The sequence below is a fragment of the Pan paniscus genome, chromosome 5, assembly GCF_029289425.2.
Source record: "Pan paniscus chromosome 5, NHGRI_mPanPan1-v2.0_pri, whole genome shotgun sequence".
Taxonomy (NCBI): domain Eukaryota; kingdom Metazoa; phylum Chordata; class Mammalia; order Primates; family Hominidae; genus Pan; species Pan paniscus.
Window position 1 is genome coordinate 94,817,121 of NC_073254.2, and position 21,183 is coordinate 94,838,303.

A 21,183-nucleotide genomic window follows, 5' to 3' on the forward strand; every position below is an offset into this window, starting at 1 on the left:
GCTTTTGGTGTGGTGGCCAAAAAAATCTTTACCAAAGCCTGTGTCAAAGAGCTTTTTCCCTATGTTTTTTTCCAGAAGTTTTATGATTTCAGGTTTTATATTTAGGTCTTTCATCCATTTTGAGTTGGTTTTTGTGCCTGCTGTGAGATAAGGGTCCAATTTTATTCTTTTGCATATGGATATTTAGTTTTCCCGAAACCAGTTATTGAAGAGACTATTCGTTCTCCATGGTGCATTCTCGGAGTTTTGTCAAAAATTAGTTTACCATATATGCTCAGGTTTATTTCTGGGCACTCTATTCTGTATCATTAGTCTCTGTGTCTGTTTTTATTCCAGTACCATACAGTTTTGATTACTTTGTAATATAATTTGAAATCAGCACGTGTGATATCTCCAATTATTTTCTCAAGGTTGCGTTGGCTATTTGGGGTTTTTGGTGGTTCCATACAAATTTTAGAATTCTATTCTCTATTTCTGTGAAGAATGCTTTGGAATTTTGATACAGATTTCATTGAGTCTTTACATAGTTTTTGGTAGTATAGACATTTTAACAATATTACTTCTGATCTATGAACATGGAATATTTTTCCATTTATTAGTATCTTCTTCAAATTATTTCATCAGAGTTTTATAGTCTTATATAGTTTTATAGTCTTAAGTGTGCAGAACATTCATCTCCTTAGTTAAATTTATTTCTATTATTTTATTCTTTTGATATATCATAAACGAGATTCTCTTTAATTTTTTTTGGATAGGTCATTATTGGTGTACAGAAATGCAACTGATTTTGAAAGTTCTTTTGTATTTTGCAACTTTATTGAATTCATTTATTAGTTCAAAGATAATTTGTATGTGTAGGGTCTTTAGGGTTTTCTACATATGAGACCATGTCACCTGCAGATAGAGATAACTTTATATCTTTCCAATTTGAATGTCTTTTGTTTCTTTTTGTGTGTGATTTCCGTTGCTATAGTACTTCAGTGCTATGTTAAATAGAAGTGGTGAGAGTGGGCATCTTTCCCGTAGACCAAATCTTAGAAGAAAACTTTCAGTTTTTTTCCCATGGATTATGGTATTAGCTGTGAGCCTCTAATAAATGACCTTTATTATGTTGAGAAAATTTCCATTTATGCTCAAATAGTTGAGACTTTTTAATCAAAAAAAGTTGAACTTTGCCAAAAGCTTTTTATATATCAGTTGAGATGATCATGTGGTTTTAATCTTTCATTCTGTTGATATAATGCATCACATTGATTGATTAGCATATATTAAACAAAATCAACATTCCAGTGGTAAATCCCAATTCGTCATAATGTATAATCTTTTTGATGTGTTGTTGAATTAGTTTTCTAGCATTTTATTAAGGACCCTTCCATTTATATTCATCAGAGATATTGCCTTGCTTTTTTTTTTTTTCTTGTGGTGTCTTTGTCTGGCTTTGGTATCGGAGTGATGCTAACCTCATAAAATGAGTTTGGAAGAATTCCCTCTAGTTCTATTTTTTGGAAAAGCTTACAAAGAATTGGTAATAATTCTTCTTTGAATGTTTGGTAGAATTCAGCCATGAAAGCATCTGATCCTGGACTTTTCTTTGTTGAGAGATTTTTAATTTCTACTTCAATCTCTTTATTTGTTATTGGTCTGTTCAGGCTTTCTAACACTTACTGACATGGTGACTTTCAAAGTTATAAACCATACTCAAAAATTATAAAATTGTATATGAGAGGTCTAAAATGGCTAAACACGACTTTCTATCTTTCCAGAAAGCTAAAATATATTTGCAAGTGAAAAGTATTTATTTAACAAATATTTTTCAAACACGTACTATATATAGTATTTGCCTACACCAAATAAGTGCTTATTTTTATTTGATTTTATTAATTTTTTAAAAAGAAATATATTTTAAGGCCTTTCACTGTGCACCTTCTAATTTTAATGTTTTCTTTCTTTTCTTTACTAGGGACTGTGTTGGATAAGGTAAGAAATATGAGGTTCTACCCTATCTCTTTCTTCCCATCTCTATAATCTCAAACTATAAGTGAAGTTGTTTTTTTATAATGCAGTACTTCACAGATTCATGGGTAACTGGCACAATGAACTTCAAATTCTTACATTTTTGATATAATTAAATAAAGTAGACATAAAGTATACAATCTCTTTTCATGAATTAATGTCCTTTGAAACTTCGGTAAAGCCTTGTCTTTGTTAAATCGCATAATTCTACATGGATTGTGATGAGTTTCGTAAGACTCAGTGAACTTTTCCATCTCGTAATATCTACAGTACTTAGAGAGCAGTATGTACCAAACATCTCATCCCCAAAGAGATATTTACATTTTAAATAATCCACAGGTAAACTGGAGTGTTACAAAAAAACAGAACGTCTTGTACTAAGAAAGTCATTCCTTCTTGCTTTCCAGCTGGCCAAGTCAATTCCAGCATGTACACTTATGTTTTTCCAGATTCTAAATCCAGAAATCTTTGATGTCTTGGCCAATTCCTGGGTAAATCCAGTCCTTTTGTTCTTTTTGTCCTTTTATCGTTTGATGGAATAGAAACAATCCAAGCTTTGGCACCAAGGAGACCTTGTTTGAATCCAGACTCTGACATTTACTAGCAGTTTACATAATCTCATTTCAGCTTTGAGAGTATCATCTGTAAAATACAAATGAATAACATGTCTGTCTTACAGGACTATACTGAGTAAAGAGTTTGGCACCACGCCTGGCTTACAACAGAGTTTTGATAAATCCATAACAATGGCAGTGGCAGCAGTAGCAGGAGTTAGCAGCACTAGTAGGTGGTGGTATTGGTGATGGTGGTAGCGGTAATAGAAGTAGTAGTAGTTAATATCAGTATTAGTAATAGTATGAGTTGGAGTGGAGATAAAACATGATTGGGTATTATCTTGAGTTGAGGCACAATAAGAGGTCTCTTAGATAAGCCTACCTAAAAAGGGGGCATTCAGAAAGATCTGTGAGTTATTATGACCTGTGTTTTTGAAAACGGGATTGTATATATGTTGAAGTTGTCACAGAGGAGATTTGAGAAAGAAATATAAAAGAATATTGGTTATTAAAAAGAATAATTGATTAGAAAAGTGTCAGCTAGGCAGGTTGTACAGCACACTCTAAGTGGGAAGTGTAGCTGGAGATATCTTAAATTGGAGAAATTAACAAGTCCTAACTGTGTAACTTTGCTTTGTTGAGACTTGTGCCTGTCTTGATAGCATTTTGATATCCCTTAGGTTCATGAGTAAAGGAATAAAGGAGACCTTCATCAACAAATAATGAGTAGTCAAAGAACACTTCAGATGAGAGTAAATGAAGCACTCTAAATGCTGAACTAGCATTGATTGACACTGAGAATCAATGTTTATGTTTGTAGGTATAACATTTAGACATATACCTACCTTAATCCTAAAAAAAATTCGTGAGGCAAAATGACAGATCTAGCCACTTTATCCTTGGCTCACTACTAAGGATGGAAAGTTACAAAACTCAATTGAATTTTATCAAGTTTAATGGCATGTCTTTATAAAATGAATTCTGATAACCTGATTGCAATTTATTGTCCATAATTCCAAGGAGTTTGGTTGGGAAACTCAGAAGCCTTGATTATTGGTTAGTTTAACTTATTGCACATAAATATTTTTCTCTGGATGCAATCTCTGACTTCCTTCTGTTCTTACAAAATTACAGGTTTGAAGAGCATCAAGTAGCCAAGTTGTATGCTATGCATTTTAATCATCTCTTCATATATTATTAGATAATACAATTTCAAGCTGTTTCATTGTTTTGTTAACATTCCTGTTCTAATTTGAAAAAGAAACTAAGAATATATAATTTTGTAAAATTTGTAGTCCTTACTCATTCGGTGGCCTCACCCTTATGTTTTCAACCTTTCCCTATACCCTGACTGTTTCCATCAACACCTATAAACACCCATACACACATACCACTTTACATATATCTGTCTCTATCCCTGCCTCCATCTGTCCCTACTGTCCTCACTCTTCATTTCTTCTTGGGTCCTCATATGTTGAAATTTTATCCATGTTCTCACTTCTGTTTTATCTGTAAATCCACTTCAATTTCACTTAGACTGTACTGTTTCATACTGTTTCTCTGTTTCTTTTCATTGAAGCCATCATAAATCATGTGTTCATTCATTGCACACATTGATTATAACTTCTATGTGGTAGATCTCATAGATATAAAAATGAATTGATGTTGTGTATGATCTCAGTGAATTTGTAGTACAGTAAGGAAAATTGCTTCCTCTTAGACTTTATTATTGCAGCTCTTCCACCATCCATGCCTGAACTCTGTCTTTGACTTTTTTATTCTAGTTTATTTGCAGACATATGTTGAGGGTCTACAATAATTCTAAGCATGGTAAGTAATGGATGGATTGTATCTGTGCCTTTGTACAGTAAATATTCTTACTCCTCATACTTCTTCTCTGAGTCTGGTCTGGCTTCTTGCTTGCTGCTTCCTGCCTTCTGTGTTTTCCCAAGAATATTGCTCAGATCATGATTGGGATACCTGGTACTTCTTTTATGATTCCTCAGAAACAGATTTCTCGAGACTGCAAAGGATACTAAAGATACTATTGGCAAGTAAGCAAATGTTGTGCCACAAATTACAAATCATGTGGAAGGGGCTGCTATTTTGCATGTTAACCTCAGAGCACAGATAACTCCAAACTCAAGCAGAAGTTTTTGTTATAAATAATATCTCTGGCCCCAACATACTACCAATTCAAAAGTCCTAAAACAAAGGAGATAGAAGAATTAGAAGATATTGTTTATAAATGATTTAATTTAAATTGAACATATTAAGAATAATTAATAGTTGTATTTTTCATTCCTGTACCATCAGATTTTAAATTTAGAACGGAAAATTTGTTCTTGACTTTAAATTATATTATACATCCCTTAAAGTTTAGTGCAAAGTTACTATTCTGCACTTTTTGAAAATTTGCTATGCCCATGCTAATCAATGGGCTTCAATAGAAATGTAAGAAGATAATGAATGACAGTAAAAACAATTCTTCATTATATGTTAACGTTATTGTGGAACAAATAAACCACATATTCTTCAATTTACAGAGAAATAGTTTTTGTGCAAGAATTTTATAGCAAAATTATCTAGCCCAAGTTATCCTACCTCATCCCTCCAAAATGTCAATTCTGAGACTCCAAATTTCAGCAGTCATTTGGTTACACTTTTCCACTACAATTTAATGAATAAATAATTATAATGTGGTGAAACTTTTGCCAAGATATTATGTTGCAATGCTTAGGTATTAAGAGATTGCTAGTTTGAAATTTTGAATTTATAACAATATTATTATTACACAGTTAATCTAGCAAAATGGATTCTATAATTATTGCATTGGATTTACAGGATCATATCTCAGCCTTATATACTTTACCACTATTGTCTAAAAACTGAAAAGGTTACAAGTGAAAATAACCATTTCTATCTATTTTTAAATTTCCGATGTGTCATGAATTAATAATTTGGTAAAATACAATCAAAGTGACTACTAGAGAAATAAAGACAAAATATATCATCTTAATTATTAAATTATATATGTATATGATTAATCAGTCAAATTTCTATAAAGGTATTGAAACATTTACTCTTACTCTTAATTTTTATACTTAAGTGAAGAAAAGAAATAGTCCATTAGTTGGCATTAATCTGAACCATGCTTTGAATAGCTCACATGGAAACAGTAATTGTTAATGTTTCTTCAGGGTTAAAACTTTATGATGTTATAATATTAATTAGCAAACAAATGGAAATAAGTGCCTAAACAACAGTGTTTTAATTTTTTAAAGACATATTTTTATATTAAAATATTTTCCTGGAATTTTTTTTAGAGATTAAAACCATTTTTTAAAGTTTTATTTTAAGTTCAGGGACACATGCATAGGTTTGTTACACCGGTAAACTTGTGTCATGGGGGTTTGTTTTAAGATTATTTCATCGCCCCCATTAGTTATTTTTCCTGATCCTCTCCGTCCTCCCATCCTTCACCTTACAATGGGCCCCAGTGTGTGTTGTTCCCCTCTCTGTGTCCATATGTTCTCATTATTTAGCTCCTACTTATAAGTGAGAACATGCAGTATTTGGTTTTCTGTTCCTGTGTCAGTTTGCTAAGAATATGACCTCCAGCTCTATTCATGTCCCTACAAAGGACATGATCTCATTTTTTATAACTGCATAGTATTCACGATGTATATGTACCATATTTTCTTTATGGTATACATACCATTTACCCAATCTATCATCAGTGGGCATTTAGGTTGATTCCATGGTTTTGCTATTGTGAATAGTGTGCTGCAATGAACATGTGAGAGTATGTGTCTTTATAATAGAATAATTTATATTCCTTTGTGTATATATGCAGTAATGCGATTGCTGGATCAAATGGTATTTGTGTCTTTGGTCTTTGAGGAATTGCCACACTGTCTTCCATAGTGGTTGAACTAATTTACACTCCTACCGAAAGTGTTTAAGCATTCCTTTTTCTCCACAACCTCACCAGCATCTGTTTTGTTTTGTTTTGACTTTTTAATAATAGCCATTCAGATTAGTGTGAGATGGTATCACATTGTGGTTTTGATTTGCTCTCCTTCAATGGTTAGTAATTTTTTATATGCCTATGGCCATACGTATGTCTTCTTTTGAAAAGTGTCTGTTTGTGTCCTTTCTCCACTTTTTAATGTTTTTTTCTTGTAAATTTGTGTAAGTTCTTTATAGATGCTAGATATTAGACCTTTGTCGGATGCATAGTTTTCAAAAATTGTCTCCCATTCTGTAGGTTGTCTGTTTACTCTGTTGATATTTCCTTTTCTGTGCAGAAGCTCTTATGTTTCATTAGATCCCATTTGTCAATTTTTGCTTTTGTTGCAATTGCTTTTGGCATCTCCATCATGAAATCTTTGCTCATGCCTATGTCCTGAATGATACTGTCTTCCTTTTTTATAAGGTTTTTATAGTTTTGCAATTTACATTGAAGTCTTTAATTCACCTTGAGTTTATTTTTGTATATGATTTAAGGAAAGGGTCCCATTTCAATCTTCTGCACATGGCAAGCCAGTTCTCCCAGCACCATTTATTGAATAGGGAATCCCCTCTCCATTGCTTTTTGTTGTCAAGGTTGTCTAAGATCAGATTGTTGCAGATGTACAATCTTATTTCTGGGTTCCTTATTCTATTTCATTGGTCTATGTGTCTGCTTTTGTACTAGTACCATGCTGTGTTGGTTACTGTAGACCCGTAGTACAGTTTGAAGTTGGGTAGCGTATGTCCAGCTTTGTTATTTTTGCTTAGGATTGCCTTGGCTATTTGGGCTCCTTCTTGGTTCCACATGAAATTTAAATAGTTTTTTCTGGTTCTGTGAAGAATCCCAATGGTAGTTTAACAGGAATAGCACTGAGTCTATAAATTGTTTTGGAAATTATGGCCATTTTAATGATATTGATTCTTCCTATCCATGAGCATAGAATGTTTTTTCATTTGTTTGTATCATCTCTGATTTCTTTGAGCAGTGATTTATAGATATCTTCCACCTTCCTAGTTAGCTGTTGGAAAATTATTTTTACATATCAAATGGAGGAAAAAGGTATGCTTTGCAGAATGAGAAGGGAAAGAACCTCTGGCAGAGATTGCTATCAGTTTATCCAATACCCACTCTTCTCATCTTTAGTAACACAGATCTGTTTTTATTCAAAGTGGCAATGAGCTCCTTTGCATTTAGGTATGATGGATACTATGAAAATGGAAGTCAATGGGCAAGACTTCTGAAATTCTTTTAAAAGAGATTTCCAAGAAGATTATGCAACTAGGGAAAGTTTCTTTTTGCCCCCTTCTCTTCCCCTACTTTCTTCCTGGAAAGTGAATAAGATGGCTGGAGTTCCAGAAGCCTTGTTGTAGTCATGGAGCAACCTCAAGGATGGAGCACATTAAAAAAGGGCAAGGCGGATAATCAGAAGAAACCTAGGACATTGATGACTTTATGGCTCACTGGTGAGCCTACTTTTAGATATTTTATCGCAAGAGAGTAAACAACTTGATTATTTAAGCTACTATAACTGGCTGTTACAAGTAACTAAATGCAATTTCAAATGGCTAAACTAACTAAAATTAATTTTCCAACTTTTATGTTCCTAAAACTTTTCAGATCTATATAATCTAAACCTTCACCAATTCATGTATGGTAGATTATAAAATGTAGATTTACAGATTATAAAACTGTTTATAGGTGAGGAGGGGTAGAGCAAGACGAACAAACAGGAGGCTCCACCAATCATCAACCCCCTTACAAGAATACCAATTTAACAACTATCTACACAAAAGAAAAGCACTTTCATAAGATCTAAGCATCAAGTGAGCACTCACAGTACCTGGTTTTAAATTCATATTGCTGAAAGAGTCACTAAAAAAAGGTAGGAAAGACAATCTTGAATTACCAAGCCCATGCCTTCTCCATCCCCCAGCATAACTGCATGTGCAGAAAGAGTATCTGTGTGCTTGGGAGAAGGTGAGCACAGGGATTGTGATATGTTACATTGAAATCAGTGCTACTCTGTCATAGCAGAAAGAAAAACCAGGCTGAAATGAGCTCACACTCACCTATGGAGAGTATTTAAGCCAGCCCTAGACAGAGGGGAATCACCCATTCCAGCAGTCAAAGCCTGAGTTCAGGCAAGCCCTGTTATCATGGACTAAAGTAATCTGGAGCTTAAATAAACTTGAAGGTCCTAATGCTGAACTGGGCTCAGAGCCAGTGAACATGAGAAGCACACAACCTAGTGATACATTAGCCCAGGCAACTAAGGGAGTTCTTCTGTCACCCTTTATCCAGCATCAGGCTGCACAACTCACAGCTCCAAAAGAGACCCCTTCCTTCTGCTTGAGGAGAGAAGTGGGAAGAGTAAGAGGACTTTGTCTTGCATCTTGGAATTAGCTCAACCACATCAGGACAGGTCACCAGTCAGTCATGAGTTCCCCATTCCAAGCCCTAGATCCCAAATAACATTTCTAGACACACCGTGGGCCAGAGGGGAACTCACTGCCTTGAAGGAAAGAAGCTAGATCCATCCAGACCCATCACCTTCTGAATAAAGAGCCCTTGGGCTCTGACTAACCAGCAGCAATACACAAATACTATGCCATTGGCCTTGGGTGAGACTGAGAATATCTGGCTTCAGGTGAGACTCAGCATGTTCCCAGCTATAATGGCTATGGGGAGAAAATCCTTTTCTTGAGAAAAGTGGCAGGAAAAGTAAAGGGGACTTTGTCTTGCATGTCGGTTGCCAGCTCAGACACAGAAGTGTAGAGCTCCAAGTGGGTTCTTGAGATCCCTGATTCCAGGCCTTCAATCTTGGATAGCATCTTCTGGACCTTCCTTGGGTGAGAGGGGAGCCCACTTCCCTGAAGGGTGAGTCCCAGGTTAGGCAGCATTTACCACAAGCTGACTTAAGAGCCCTTGGGGCTTAAGGGAACATCGACAATAGCCTGGCAGTACTCCCTGTAGGCCTAATATGGCAGTGGCTACAGAGCAAGGCTCCCTGCCTAAGGAAAGGAGAAGAAAGAATGGGAAGGACAGTGTCTTGTGGCTTCAGTGACAGTCCTGCCACAGTACAATAGAACACAAGGTTGACTTCTAGGGTTTTTGATTCTAGTCTCTGACTTCAGGTGGCACTGCTGGACCCATCTGGGGCCTGGGGGGACTCACCACCCTGAAGGGAAGTATACAAGCCTGGCTAGTTTCACCAACTGCTGATTGTAAAACCCCATGGCCTTGAGTACAAATAGGCATTAGCCAGGTAGTAGCTATAGTGGGCCACAGGCAAGACCCAGTGCTATACTGTATTCAGGTCTGACCTAGCGCAGTTCCAGTAATGGTGGCCACAGGGGTGCTTGTGTCACTTCACCCCCAGTACCAGGCAGCTCTGAACAGTGAGAGAAATTCCATTTGGGGGAAAGTAAGGGAGGAGAACAAGAGTCTCCACCTGGTAATCCACAGAATTATTTTGGATTTTATCCAAGGCCACCAAGAGAGTAAACTCTACAAGTCTGCAAAAACCACAGTGTTACTGGCTTAGGCTGTCCCCTAAAGCAGATGCAGCTTAAATCATGAAACCAAAATCCTTTCAAACACCTAGAAAGCCTTCCCAAGAAGGACAAGCACTAACAAATCTACACTGCAAAGACTACAGTAAATACTTAATTTTTTGATGCCCAGACACAGACAAACATCCAAAAGCATTAAGACGATCCAGGAAAATATGACCTCACGAAACAAACTAAATAAGGCAACAGGGACTAATCCTGGAGAAACACAGATATGTGACCTTTCAGACAGAGAATTCAAAATAGCTGTTTTGAGGGAATTCAAAGAAATTTAAGATAATGCAGAGAAGGAATTCAGAATTCTATCAGATTAATTTAACAAAGAGACTGAAATAATTAAAATTAATCAAGCTGAGACTATAGAGTTGAAAAACGCAATTGGCATACTGAAAAATGCACCAGAGCATTTTAATACCACAATTGATTAAGTAGACAAAAGATCTAGTGAGCTCGAAGACAAGCTATTTGAAAATACAGTCACAGGAGACAAAACAAAAAAGAATAAAAAACAATGAAACATGCCTACAGGAACTAGAAAGTAGCCTCAAAATGGCAAATCTAGAAGTTATTGGCCTTAAACAGGAGTTAGAGAAAGAGACAGAGGTAGAAATATTATTCAAAGGGATAATAACAGAGAACTTCCAAAACCTAGAGAAAAAAATCAACATCCAAGTATACCATGGTTATAACATAGAACTTCTCAAACCTAGAGAAAAATATTAATATCCAAGTATATGAAGATTATAGAACACCAAGCAGATTAAATCCAAAGAGAGCTACTTCAAGGCATTTAATAATCAAACTCCAAAGGTCAAGGATAAACAAAGGATCCTAAAAACAGCAAGAGAAAAAGAAAACAATAACATACAATGGAGCTGTAATATGCCTGGCAGCAGCCTTTTCAGTGGAGACCTTACAGACCAGGAGAAAGTGGCATGACATATTTAAAGTGCTGAAAGAAAAAACATGTACACCCTAGAATAGTAAATCTGAAAAAAATATCCTTCAAATATGAAGTAGAAACATATGAAGATGTTTCCCAAGCAAATAAAAGCTGAGGGATTTTATCAACAGCAGATCTCTCCTACAATAAATGGTGAAGGGAGTACTTCTATCACAAAGAAAAATATGTTAACAAGCAAAGAGAAATCATTTTAAGGTACAAAACTCACTGGTAATAGTAAGTTCACAGGAAAACACAGAATATTATAACACTGTGACTGTTGTGTGTAAACTACTCTTAAGTAGAAAGACTAAATGATAAACCAATAAAAAAATAACTTTTCAATACATAAACATTAGGGTAAGATAAAAATAAAAACAACAAAAGTTAAAAAGTAAGGGGCAAATTTAAGGTATAGAGTTTTTATTAGTTTTCTTTTTGTTTGTTTGTGCAAACACTGTTAAGTTGTTATGAGCTTAAATAAAGGGCTAAAAGATAGGATCTGCAAGCCTTGTAGTGACTTCAAATTAAAAAACATGTAACTGGTGCACAAAAAAATAAAAAGGAGAGATTAAATCTTACCATCAGAAAAATTACCTTCACTGAAAGAAAGACAGGAAGGAAGAAAAGAAGAGAGGACCGCAAAATAACCAGAAAACAAATAACAAAATAACAGGAGTAACTCCTTAATTATTAATAATAACTTTGAATGTAAATGGACTAAATTCTCCCAAAAAAAGACACCAAAAATGGCTTAATGAATTTAAAAAAAGACCCAGTGATCTGTTTCCTATAAGAAACACACTTCACCTAGAAAAACACAGATAAACTGAAAAAGATATTCCATGTCAATGGAAACCAAAAAAAGAGCAGGAGTAGCCGCACTTATATCAAACAAGATAGACTTCAACACAAAAATTATTTGAAGAGACAAAGAAGGTCATTATATAATGATAAAGGTGTCATTTCAGCAAGAGGATATCACAATTTTAAATATATATGTACCCAACACTGGAGGACCCATGCTTATAACACAGAACTTCTCAAACCTAGAGAAAAATATTAATATCCAAGTATAGGAAGCTAATATTATTATGGCTAAAAAGAGAGATGGTCCCATATACAATAACAGCTGGAGACTTGAACACCTCACTTTCAGCATTTGTGGGATCTTCTAGACAGAAACACAACAAAGAAACAAGAGCCTTAATCTGCACTATAGAACCTGATAGATATTTATAGAACATTTCATTGAATGGCTGCAGAATACACATTCTTATCATCAGCACATGGATCATCCTCGAGGACAGACCATGTATTAGGTCACAAAACAAGTCTTAAAACATTAAAAAAAAACTGAAATATTATCAAGCACCTATGACCACAATGGACTGAAACTAGAAATCAAAAGCAAAAGGAAGTTTGGACACTATACATTCCAACACATGGAAATTAAACAATATCCTCCTGAACGACCAGTGGTTCAATTAAGAAATTGAGGAAAAAAGTTAAAAATGTATTGAAACATACGATAATGGAAACACAACATACCAAAACCTATGGGATACAGAGAAAGGAGCATTAAGAGGTAAGTTTATAGCTAGAAATGAGTTCATCAAAGAAAGAAAAACTTCAAATTAACAACTTAATGATGAATCTTAAAGAACTATAAGAATAACCAAACCCCAAATTAGTAGAATAAAGAAATAATAAAAAACAGAGCAGCAATAAATGAATTTGAAATGAAGAAAACAATACAAAAGATCAATAAAACAGAAGTTAGTTTTTTGTTTTTTGTTGTTTTTTCTTTTTTGAGACTGGGTCTCACTCTGTCTCCCAGGCTGGAGTTCAGTGATGCAATCTTGCTTCATGGCAGCCTCAGCCTCCTGGGTCCAAGCGATTCTCCTACCTCAGCCTCCTGAGTAGCTGGGATTAAGGTGCCCACCACCATGCCCGGTAAATTTTTGTATTTTTAGTAGAGACAGGATTTCGTCATGTTGGCCAGGCTGGTCTCGAGCTCCTGGCCTCAAGTGATCCACCCAACTTGGCCTCTGAAATGTTGGAATTACAGGCATGAGTCACCATGCCCAGCCAGAAGCTTTTTTTGAAAAGCTCAACAAAATTGACAAAACTTTAGCCAGACTAACTAAGAAAAAAAGAGAGATTCTCAAATCACAGTGCAGTAAAAATAGAAATCAAGACGAAGAAACTCACTCAAAAACATACAATTACATAGAAATTTACAAAGCTCTTCCTCAATGACTTTTGGGTAAATAATGTAATGGAGAAAGAAATCAAGGAATTCTTTGAAAGTAAAGAGAACAAAAACACAACATACCAGAATCCCTGGGACATGGCTAAGGCTGTGTTAAGAGCAAAATTTATAACACTAAACACCCACATCAAAAGGTTATAAAGATCTCAAATTAGCAACCTAACAGCACAACAAACGGAACTAGATAAGCAGGAGAAAATCAACCCCAAAGCTAGCCAAAGACAAAAAATAACCAAAATCAGAACTTAACTGAAGAAGGTTGAGACATCAAAAAAATTCAAAAGACCAACCAATCCAGGAGGAGTTTTTTTGTTTTTGTTTTTGGTTATGCTTTAAGTTTTAGCATACATGTACACAACGTGCAGGTTTGTTACACAAGTATACATGTCCCATGTTGGTTTGCTGCACCCATCAACTTGTCATTTACATTAGGTACTTCTCCTAATGCTATCCCTCCCCCAGACCCCCACTCCCCAACAGGTCCCGGTGTGTGATGTTCCCCACCCTGTGTCCATGTGTTCTCGTTGTTCAATTCCCACCTATGAGTGAGAACATGCAGTGTTTGGTTTTCTGTTCTGGTGATAGTTTGCTTAGAATGATGGTTTCCAGCTTCATCCATGTCCCTGCAAAGGAGATGAATTCATCCTTTTTTATAGCTGCATGGTATTCCATGGTGTATAGGTGCAACATTTTCTTTATCCAGTCTATCAATGATGGACATTTGGGTTGGTTCCAAGTCTTTGCTATTGTGAATAGTGCCTCAATAAACAAATGTGTGCATGTGTCTTTATAGTAGAATGATTTATCATCCTTTGGGTATATACCCAGTAATGGGATCACTGGGTCAAATGGTATTTCTACTTCTAGATCCTTGAGGAATCACCACACTGTCTTCCAGAATGCTTGAACTAATTTACACTTCTACCCACAGTGTAAAACTGTTCCTACTTCTCCACATCCTCTCCAGCACCAGTTGTTTCCTGACTTTTTAATGATCACCATTCTAACTGGCCTGAGATTGTATCACATTGCAGTTTTGATTTGCATTTCTCTGATGGCCAGTGATGATGAGCATTTTTAAATACATCTTTTGGTGGCATCAATGTCATCTTTTCAGACGTGTCTGTTCATATCTTTTGCCCACTTTTTGATGGGGTTGTTTGTTTTTTTCTTGTAAATTTGTTTAAGTTCTTTGTAGATTCTGGATATTAGCCCTTTGTCAGATGGGTAGATTGCAAAAATTTTCTCCCATTCTGTAGGTTGCCTGTTCACTCTGCTGGCAGTTTCTTTTGCTGCGCAGAATCTCTTTAATTAGTTCCCATTGTCTATTTTGGCTTTTGTTGCCATTGCTTTTGGTGTTTTAGTCATGAAATCTTCGCCCATGCCTATGTCCTGAATGGTATTGACTAGGTTTTCTTCTAGGGTTTTTATGGTGTTAGGTCTTACATTTAAATCTTTAATCCATCTTGATTTAATTTTTGTTTATGGTGTAAGGAAGGGATCCACTTTCAGCTTTCTGCATACGGCTAGCCAGTTTTCCCAGCACCATTTATTAAATAGAGAATCCTTTCCCCATTTCTTGTTTTTGTCAGGTTTGTCAAAGATCAGATGGTTGTAGATGTGTGGTGTTATTTCTGAGGCCTCTGTTCTGTTCCATTGGTCTATATCTCTGTTTTGGTACCAGTACTGTTTTGGTTACTGTAGCCTTGTAGTACAGTTTGAAGTCAGGTAGCATGATGCCTCCAGCTTTGTTCTTTTGGTTTAGGATTGTCTTGGCTATGTTGGCTCTTTTTTGGTTCCATATGAACTTTAAAGTAGCTTTTTCCAATTCTGTGAAGAAAGTCAGTGGTAGCTTGATGGGAATAGCATTGAATCTATAAATTACCTTGGGCAGTATGACCATTTTCATGATATTGATTCTTCCTATCCATGAGCATGGAATGTTCTTCTATTTGTTTGTGACCTCTTTTATTTTGTTGAGCAGTGGTTTGTAGTTCTGCTTGAAGAGGTCCTTCACATCCCTTGTAAGTTGCATTCCTAGGTATTTTATTCTCTTTGTAATAATTGTGAATGGGAGTTCACTCATGATTTGACTCTGTTTGACTATTATTGGTGCATAGGAATGCTTGTGATTTTTGCACATTGATTTTGTATCCTGAGACTTTGCTGAAGTTGCTTATCAGCTTAAGGAGATTTTGGGCTGAGATGATGGGATTTTCTAAATATACAATCATGTCATCTGCAAACAGAGACCATTTGACTTCCTCTTCTTCCTCTTTTCCTAACTGAATACCCTTTATTTCTTTCTCTTGCCTGATTGCCCTAGCCAGAACTTCCAATACTGTGTTGAATAGGAGTGGTGAGAGAGGGCATCCTTGTCTTGTGCCGGTTTTCAAAGGGAATGCTTCCAGTTCTTGCCCATTCAGTATGTTATTGGCTGTGGGTTTGTCATAAATAGCTCTTATTATTTTGAGATATGTTCCTAGCTCTTATTATTTTGAGATATGTTCCATCAATACCTAGTTTGTTGAGAGTTTTAACATGAAGCGCTGTTGAATTTTGTCACAGGCTTTTTCTTTATCTATTGAGATAACAATGTGGTTTTTGTCGTTGGTTCTGTTTAAGTGATGGATTACCTTTATTGATTTGTTTACGTTGAACCAGCCTTGCATCCCAGGATGAAGCTGACTTGATCGTAGTGGATAAGCTTTTTGATGTGCTACTGGATTAGGTTTGCCAGTATTTTATTGAGGATTTTTACACCGATGTTCATCAGGGATATTGGCCTATAATTCTCTTTTTTTTTTTTTTTTTTTTTTTTTGTATCTCTGCCAGCCTTTGGTATCAGGATGATGCTGGTCTCATAAAATGAGTTAGGGAGGATTCCCTCTTTTTCTATTGATTGGAATAGTTTCAGAAGGAATGGTACCAGCTCCTCTTTGTACCTCTGGTAGAATTCAGCTATGAATCCATCTGGTCCTGGACTTTTTTTGGTTGGTAGACTATTAATTATTGCCTCAATTTTAGAACCTGTTATTGGTCTATTCAGAGATTCAACTTCTTCCTGGTTTAGTCTTGGGAGGGTGTATGTGTCCAGGAATTTATCCATTTCTTCTAAATTTTTTAGTTTATTTGCATAGAGGTGCTTATAGTATTATCTGATGGTTTGTATTTCTGTGGGATCAGTGGTGATATCCCCTTTATCATTTTTTATTGTCTATTTGATTCTTCTCTTTTTTCTTCTTTATTAATCTTGCTAGTGGTCTATCAATTTTGTTGATCTTTTCAAAAAACTAGCTCCTAGATTCATTGATTTTTTGAAGGGTTTTTTGTGTCTCTATCTCCTTCAATTCTGCTCCGATCTGTTATTTTTCACCTTCTGCTAGCTTTTGAATTCATTTGCTCTTGCATCTCTAGTTCTTTTCATTGTGATGTTAGAGCGTCGATTTTAGATCTTTCCTGCTTTCTCTTGTCAGCATTTAGTGCTATAAATTTCCCTCTACACACTGCTTTAAATGTGTCCCAGAGATTCTGGTACGTTTGTATCTTTGTTCTCATTGGTTTCAAAGAACATCTTTATTTCTGCCTTCATTTTGTTATTTACCCAATAGTCATTCAGGAGGAGGTTGTTCAGTTTCCATGTAGTTGTGCAGTTTTTAGTGAGTTTATTAAACCTGAGTTCTAATTTGATTGCACTGTGGCCCGAGAGATAGTTTGTTATGATTTCTGTTCTTTTACAGAGGAGTGTTTTACTTCCAATTATGTAGTCAATTTTAGAATAAGTGCAATGTGGTTCTGAGAAGAGTGTATATTTTATTGATTCAGGGTATAGAGTTCTATAGATATGTATTAGGTCTGCTTGGTCCAGAGCTGAGTTCCACCACAGCTCAGCAGGGCCTACTGCCTCTCTAGATTCCACTTCTGGGGGCAGGACATAGCAGAACATAAGGCAACAGCTTCTGTAGACTTAAACGTCCTTGTCTAACAGCTCTGAAGACAGCAGTGGTTCTCTCAGCACAGCATTCAAGTTCTGAGAACGTACTGACAGCCTCCTCAAGCGGGCCCCTGACCCCTTTGCAGCCTGACTGGGAGATGCCTCCCAGTAGGGGTGGACAGACACCTCAAACAGGTGGGTGTGCCTCTGGGATGAAGCTTCCAGAGGAAGGATCAGGCAGCAATATCTGCTGTTCTGAAGCCTCTGCTGGTGATACCCAGGCAAACAGGGTCTGGAGTGGACTTCCAGCAAACTCCAATAGACCTGCAGCTCAGTCCTGACTGTTAGAAGGAAAACTAACAAACAGAAATGAATAGCATAATCATCAACAAAAAGGACATCCGCACCAAAACCCCGTTTGTAGGTCACCAACATCTAAGACTAAAGGTAGATAAAACCACAAAGATGGGGAGAAACCAGAGCAGAAAAGCTGAAAATTCCAAAAACCAAAGTGCCTCTTCTCCTCCAAAGGATCGCAGCTCCTAGCCAGCAGGGGAACAAAACAGGATGGAGAATGAGTCTGACGAGTTGACAGAAGTAGGCTTCAGAATGTCGGTAATAACAAACTTCTCCAAGCTAAAGGAGCATGTTCTAACCCATGGCAAGGAAGCTAAAAACCTTGAAAAAAAGGTTAGAGGAATGGCTAACCACAATAAACAGTGTAGAAAATACCTTAAATGACCTGATGGAGCTGAAAACCACAGCATGAGAACTTTGTGACACATGCACAAGCTTCAATAGCTGATTTGATCAAGTGGAACAAAGGATATCAGTGATTGAAGATCAAATTAATGAAATTCAGCAAGAAGACAAGATTAGAGAAAAAAGAGTAAAAAGAAACAAACAAAGCCTCCAGGAAATATGGGACTATGTGAAAAGACCAAATATATATTTGATTGGTGTACTAGAAAGTGATGGGGAGAATAGAAGCAAGTTAGAAAACACTCTTCAGGATATTATCCAGGAGAACTTCCCTAACCTAGCAAGGCAGACCAACATTCAAATTCAGGAAATACAGAGAACACCACAAAGATACTCCTCAAGAAGAGCAACCCCAAGACACATCATTGTCAGATTCACCAAGGTTGAAATGAAGGAAAAAATGTTAAGGGCAGCCAGAGAGAAAGGTCAGGTTACCCACAAAGGGAAGCCCATGCCCATCAGACTAACAGCAGATATCTCAGCAGAAATCCTATAAGCCAGAAGACAGTGGGGTCCAATATTCAATATTCTTAAAGAAAAGACATGGATGAAGCTAGAAACCATCATTCTCAGCAAACCATCGCAAGGACAAAAAACCAAACACTGCATGTTCTCACTCACAGGTGGGAATTGAACAATGAGAACACTTGGACACAGGAAGAGGAACATCACACACCAGGGCCTGTTGTGGGGTCAGGGGAGGGGGGAAGGATGGCATTAGGAGATATACCTAATGTAAATGACGAGTTAATGGATGCAGCACACCAACACGGCACATGTATACATATGTAACAAACCTGCACGTTGTGCACATGTACCCTAGAAATTAAAGTATAATAAATATATATATATATATATATATATATATATATATATATAAAAGCAAAGAATTTTCAACCCAGAATCTCATATCCAGCCAAACTAAGCTTCATAGGTGAAGGAGAAATAAAATCCTTTACAAACAAGCAAATGATGAGAGATTTTGTCTCTGCCAGGCCTGCCTTACAAGAGCTCCTGAAGAAAGCACTCAACATGGAAAGAACAACCAGTACCAACCACTGCAAATACATGCCAAATTGTAAAGACCATCGACGCTATGAAGAAACTGCGTCAATTAATGGTCAAAATAACCAGCTAACATCATAATGACAGGATCAAATTCAAACATAACAGTATTAACCTTAAGTGTAAATGGGCTAAATACCCCAATTAAAAGACACAGACTGGCATATTGGATAAAGAGTCAAGATCCATCAGTGTGCTTTATTCAGGAGACCCATTCCATGTGCAAAGACGTACACAGGCTCAAAATAAAGGGATGGAGAAAGATCTACCAAGCAAATGGAAAGCAAAAAAAAAAAAAAAGCAGGGTTTGTAATCCTAGTTTCTGATAAAATAGACTTTAAACCAACAAAGATCAAAAGAGACAAAGAAGGCCACTACATAATGGTAAAGGGATCAATTCAACAAGAAAAGCTAACTATCCTAAATACATATGCATCCAATCCAATACAGGAGCACCCAGATTCATAAAGCAAGTCCTTAGAGACCTACAAAGAGACTTAGACTCACACACAATAATAATGGGAGACTTTAACACCCCACTGTCAATATTAGACAGATCAACGAGACACAAGGTTAACAAGGATATGTAGGACATTTTTTTAATTAATAAGATAAACCATTATCTAGACAAAGAAGAAAAGGGAGAAGATCCAAAAAAAAAACACACAATTAGAAATGAAAAGGGGGATGTTACCACCAACCCCACAGAAATACAAATAACCATCAGAGACTACTATGAACACCTCTATGCACACAGGCTAGAAAACTAGAAGAAATGGATGGATTCCTGGACATGTGTACCCTTCTAAGACTAAACCAGGAAGAAACTGAATTCCTGAATACACCAATAACAATCTCCAAAATTGAATCAGTAATAAATCACCTACCAACCAATAAAAGCCCAGGACCAGACAGATTCACAGCCAAATTCTGCCAGATGTACAAAGAAGAACTGGCATCATTTGTACTGAAACTATTCCCCATGATTGAGGAGGGAAGTCTCTCCAATTCATTCTATGAGGCCAGCATCATCCTGATACAAAAAACCTGGCAGAGACACAACAAAAAAACTAAGACTTCAGGCCAATATCCTTGATGAACATGGATGCAAAAATCCTCAACAAAATACTAGAAAACAAAATTCAGCAGCACATCAAAAAGCTAATCCACAACAATCAAGTAGGCTTTACACCTGGGATGCATGGTTGGTTCAACAAATGCAAACCAAAAAAATGTGACTCATCATATAAACAGAACTAAAGACAGAAATCACATGATTATTTTGATAGAGAAACGTCTTTCAATAACATTGTAAATTGTACATCCCCTCATGTTAAAAACTTTAACTTTGTACAAATTAGAAAATGTCCATTTTCATTACTTATAAAACGTTATTATTATCTGTATATATTTGCTTAAAGATGGTTACCTCAAATAAAGGGGAAAAAAAGAAGTTTAATTACAGTCAGTTTTGAGTACCTGGGAAAAAACTAAAATTGCAAGGATGTCATGAATTACAGCAATAAACTCTGTCAAAGTTCATAAATTCAAAGGAAAAAATTAACTTTGAAAAAGCAAGGTTATAAGCAGTTCACTGGTGGTATTTTTTTATTACACTTCATAATTTAAATTCTAAAAAAAAGATTAAGACTGTTAGGACAGCATAGAATTATGTCTGAGGAAAATCTATTTTGAAATTCAGCATGAATTTTTTATTTTAATTAGTATTAGCTCCAGAAAATTTAGCAATACCTTTGATAATGAGAGAAAAACAAATCCTATTAAATTTTAAGAATGATCATATCCTCGAAGTATATGTCATGAAGAATGAATTTTATGAATTATGTTTAATGATGAGAACAAATGTCTATCAATTTTGGGAATAGTGTTAAATACTCTTCTGCCATTGCTATTCAAATTTTTATTTCAGGATTCAACTGAGATCCACAGATTACATTTGGTAGTTATATTTCTTAACCCCTTTCAATCTGTAGAAAATAAACTATCCTTCTCTCCCTCTTTTCCTGAAGATATTACATTTTTTAAATGA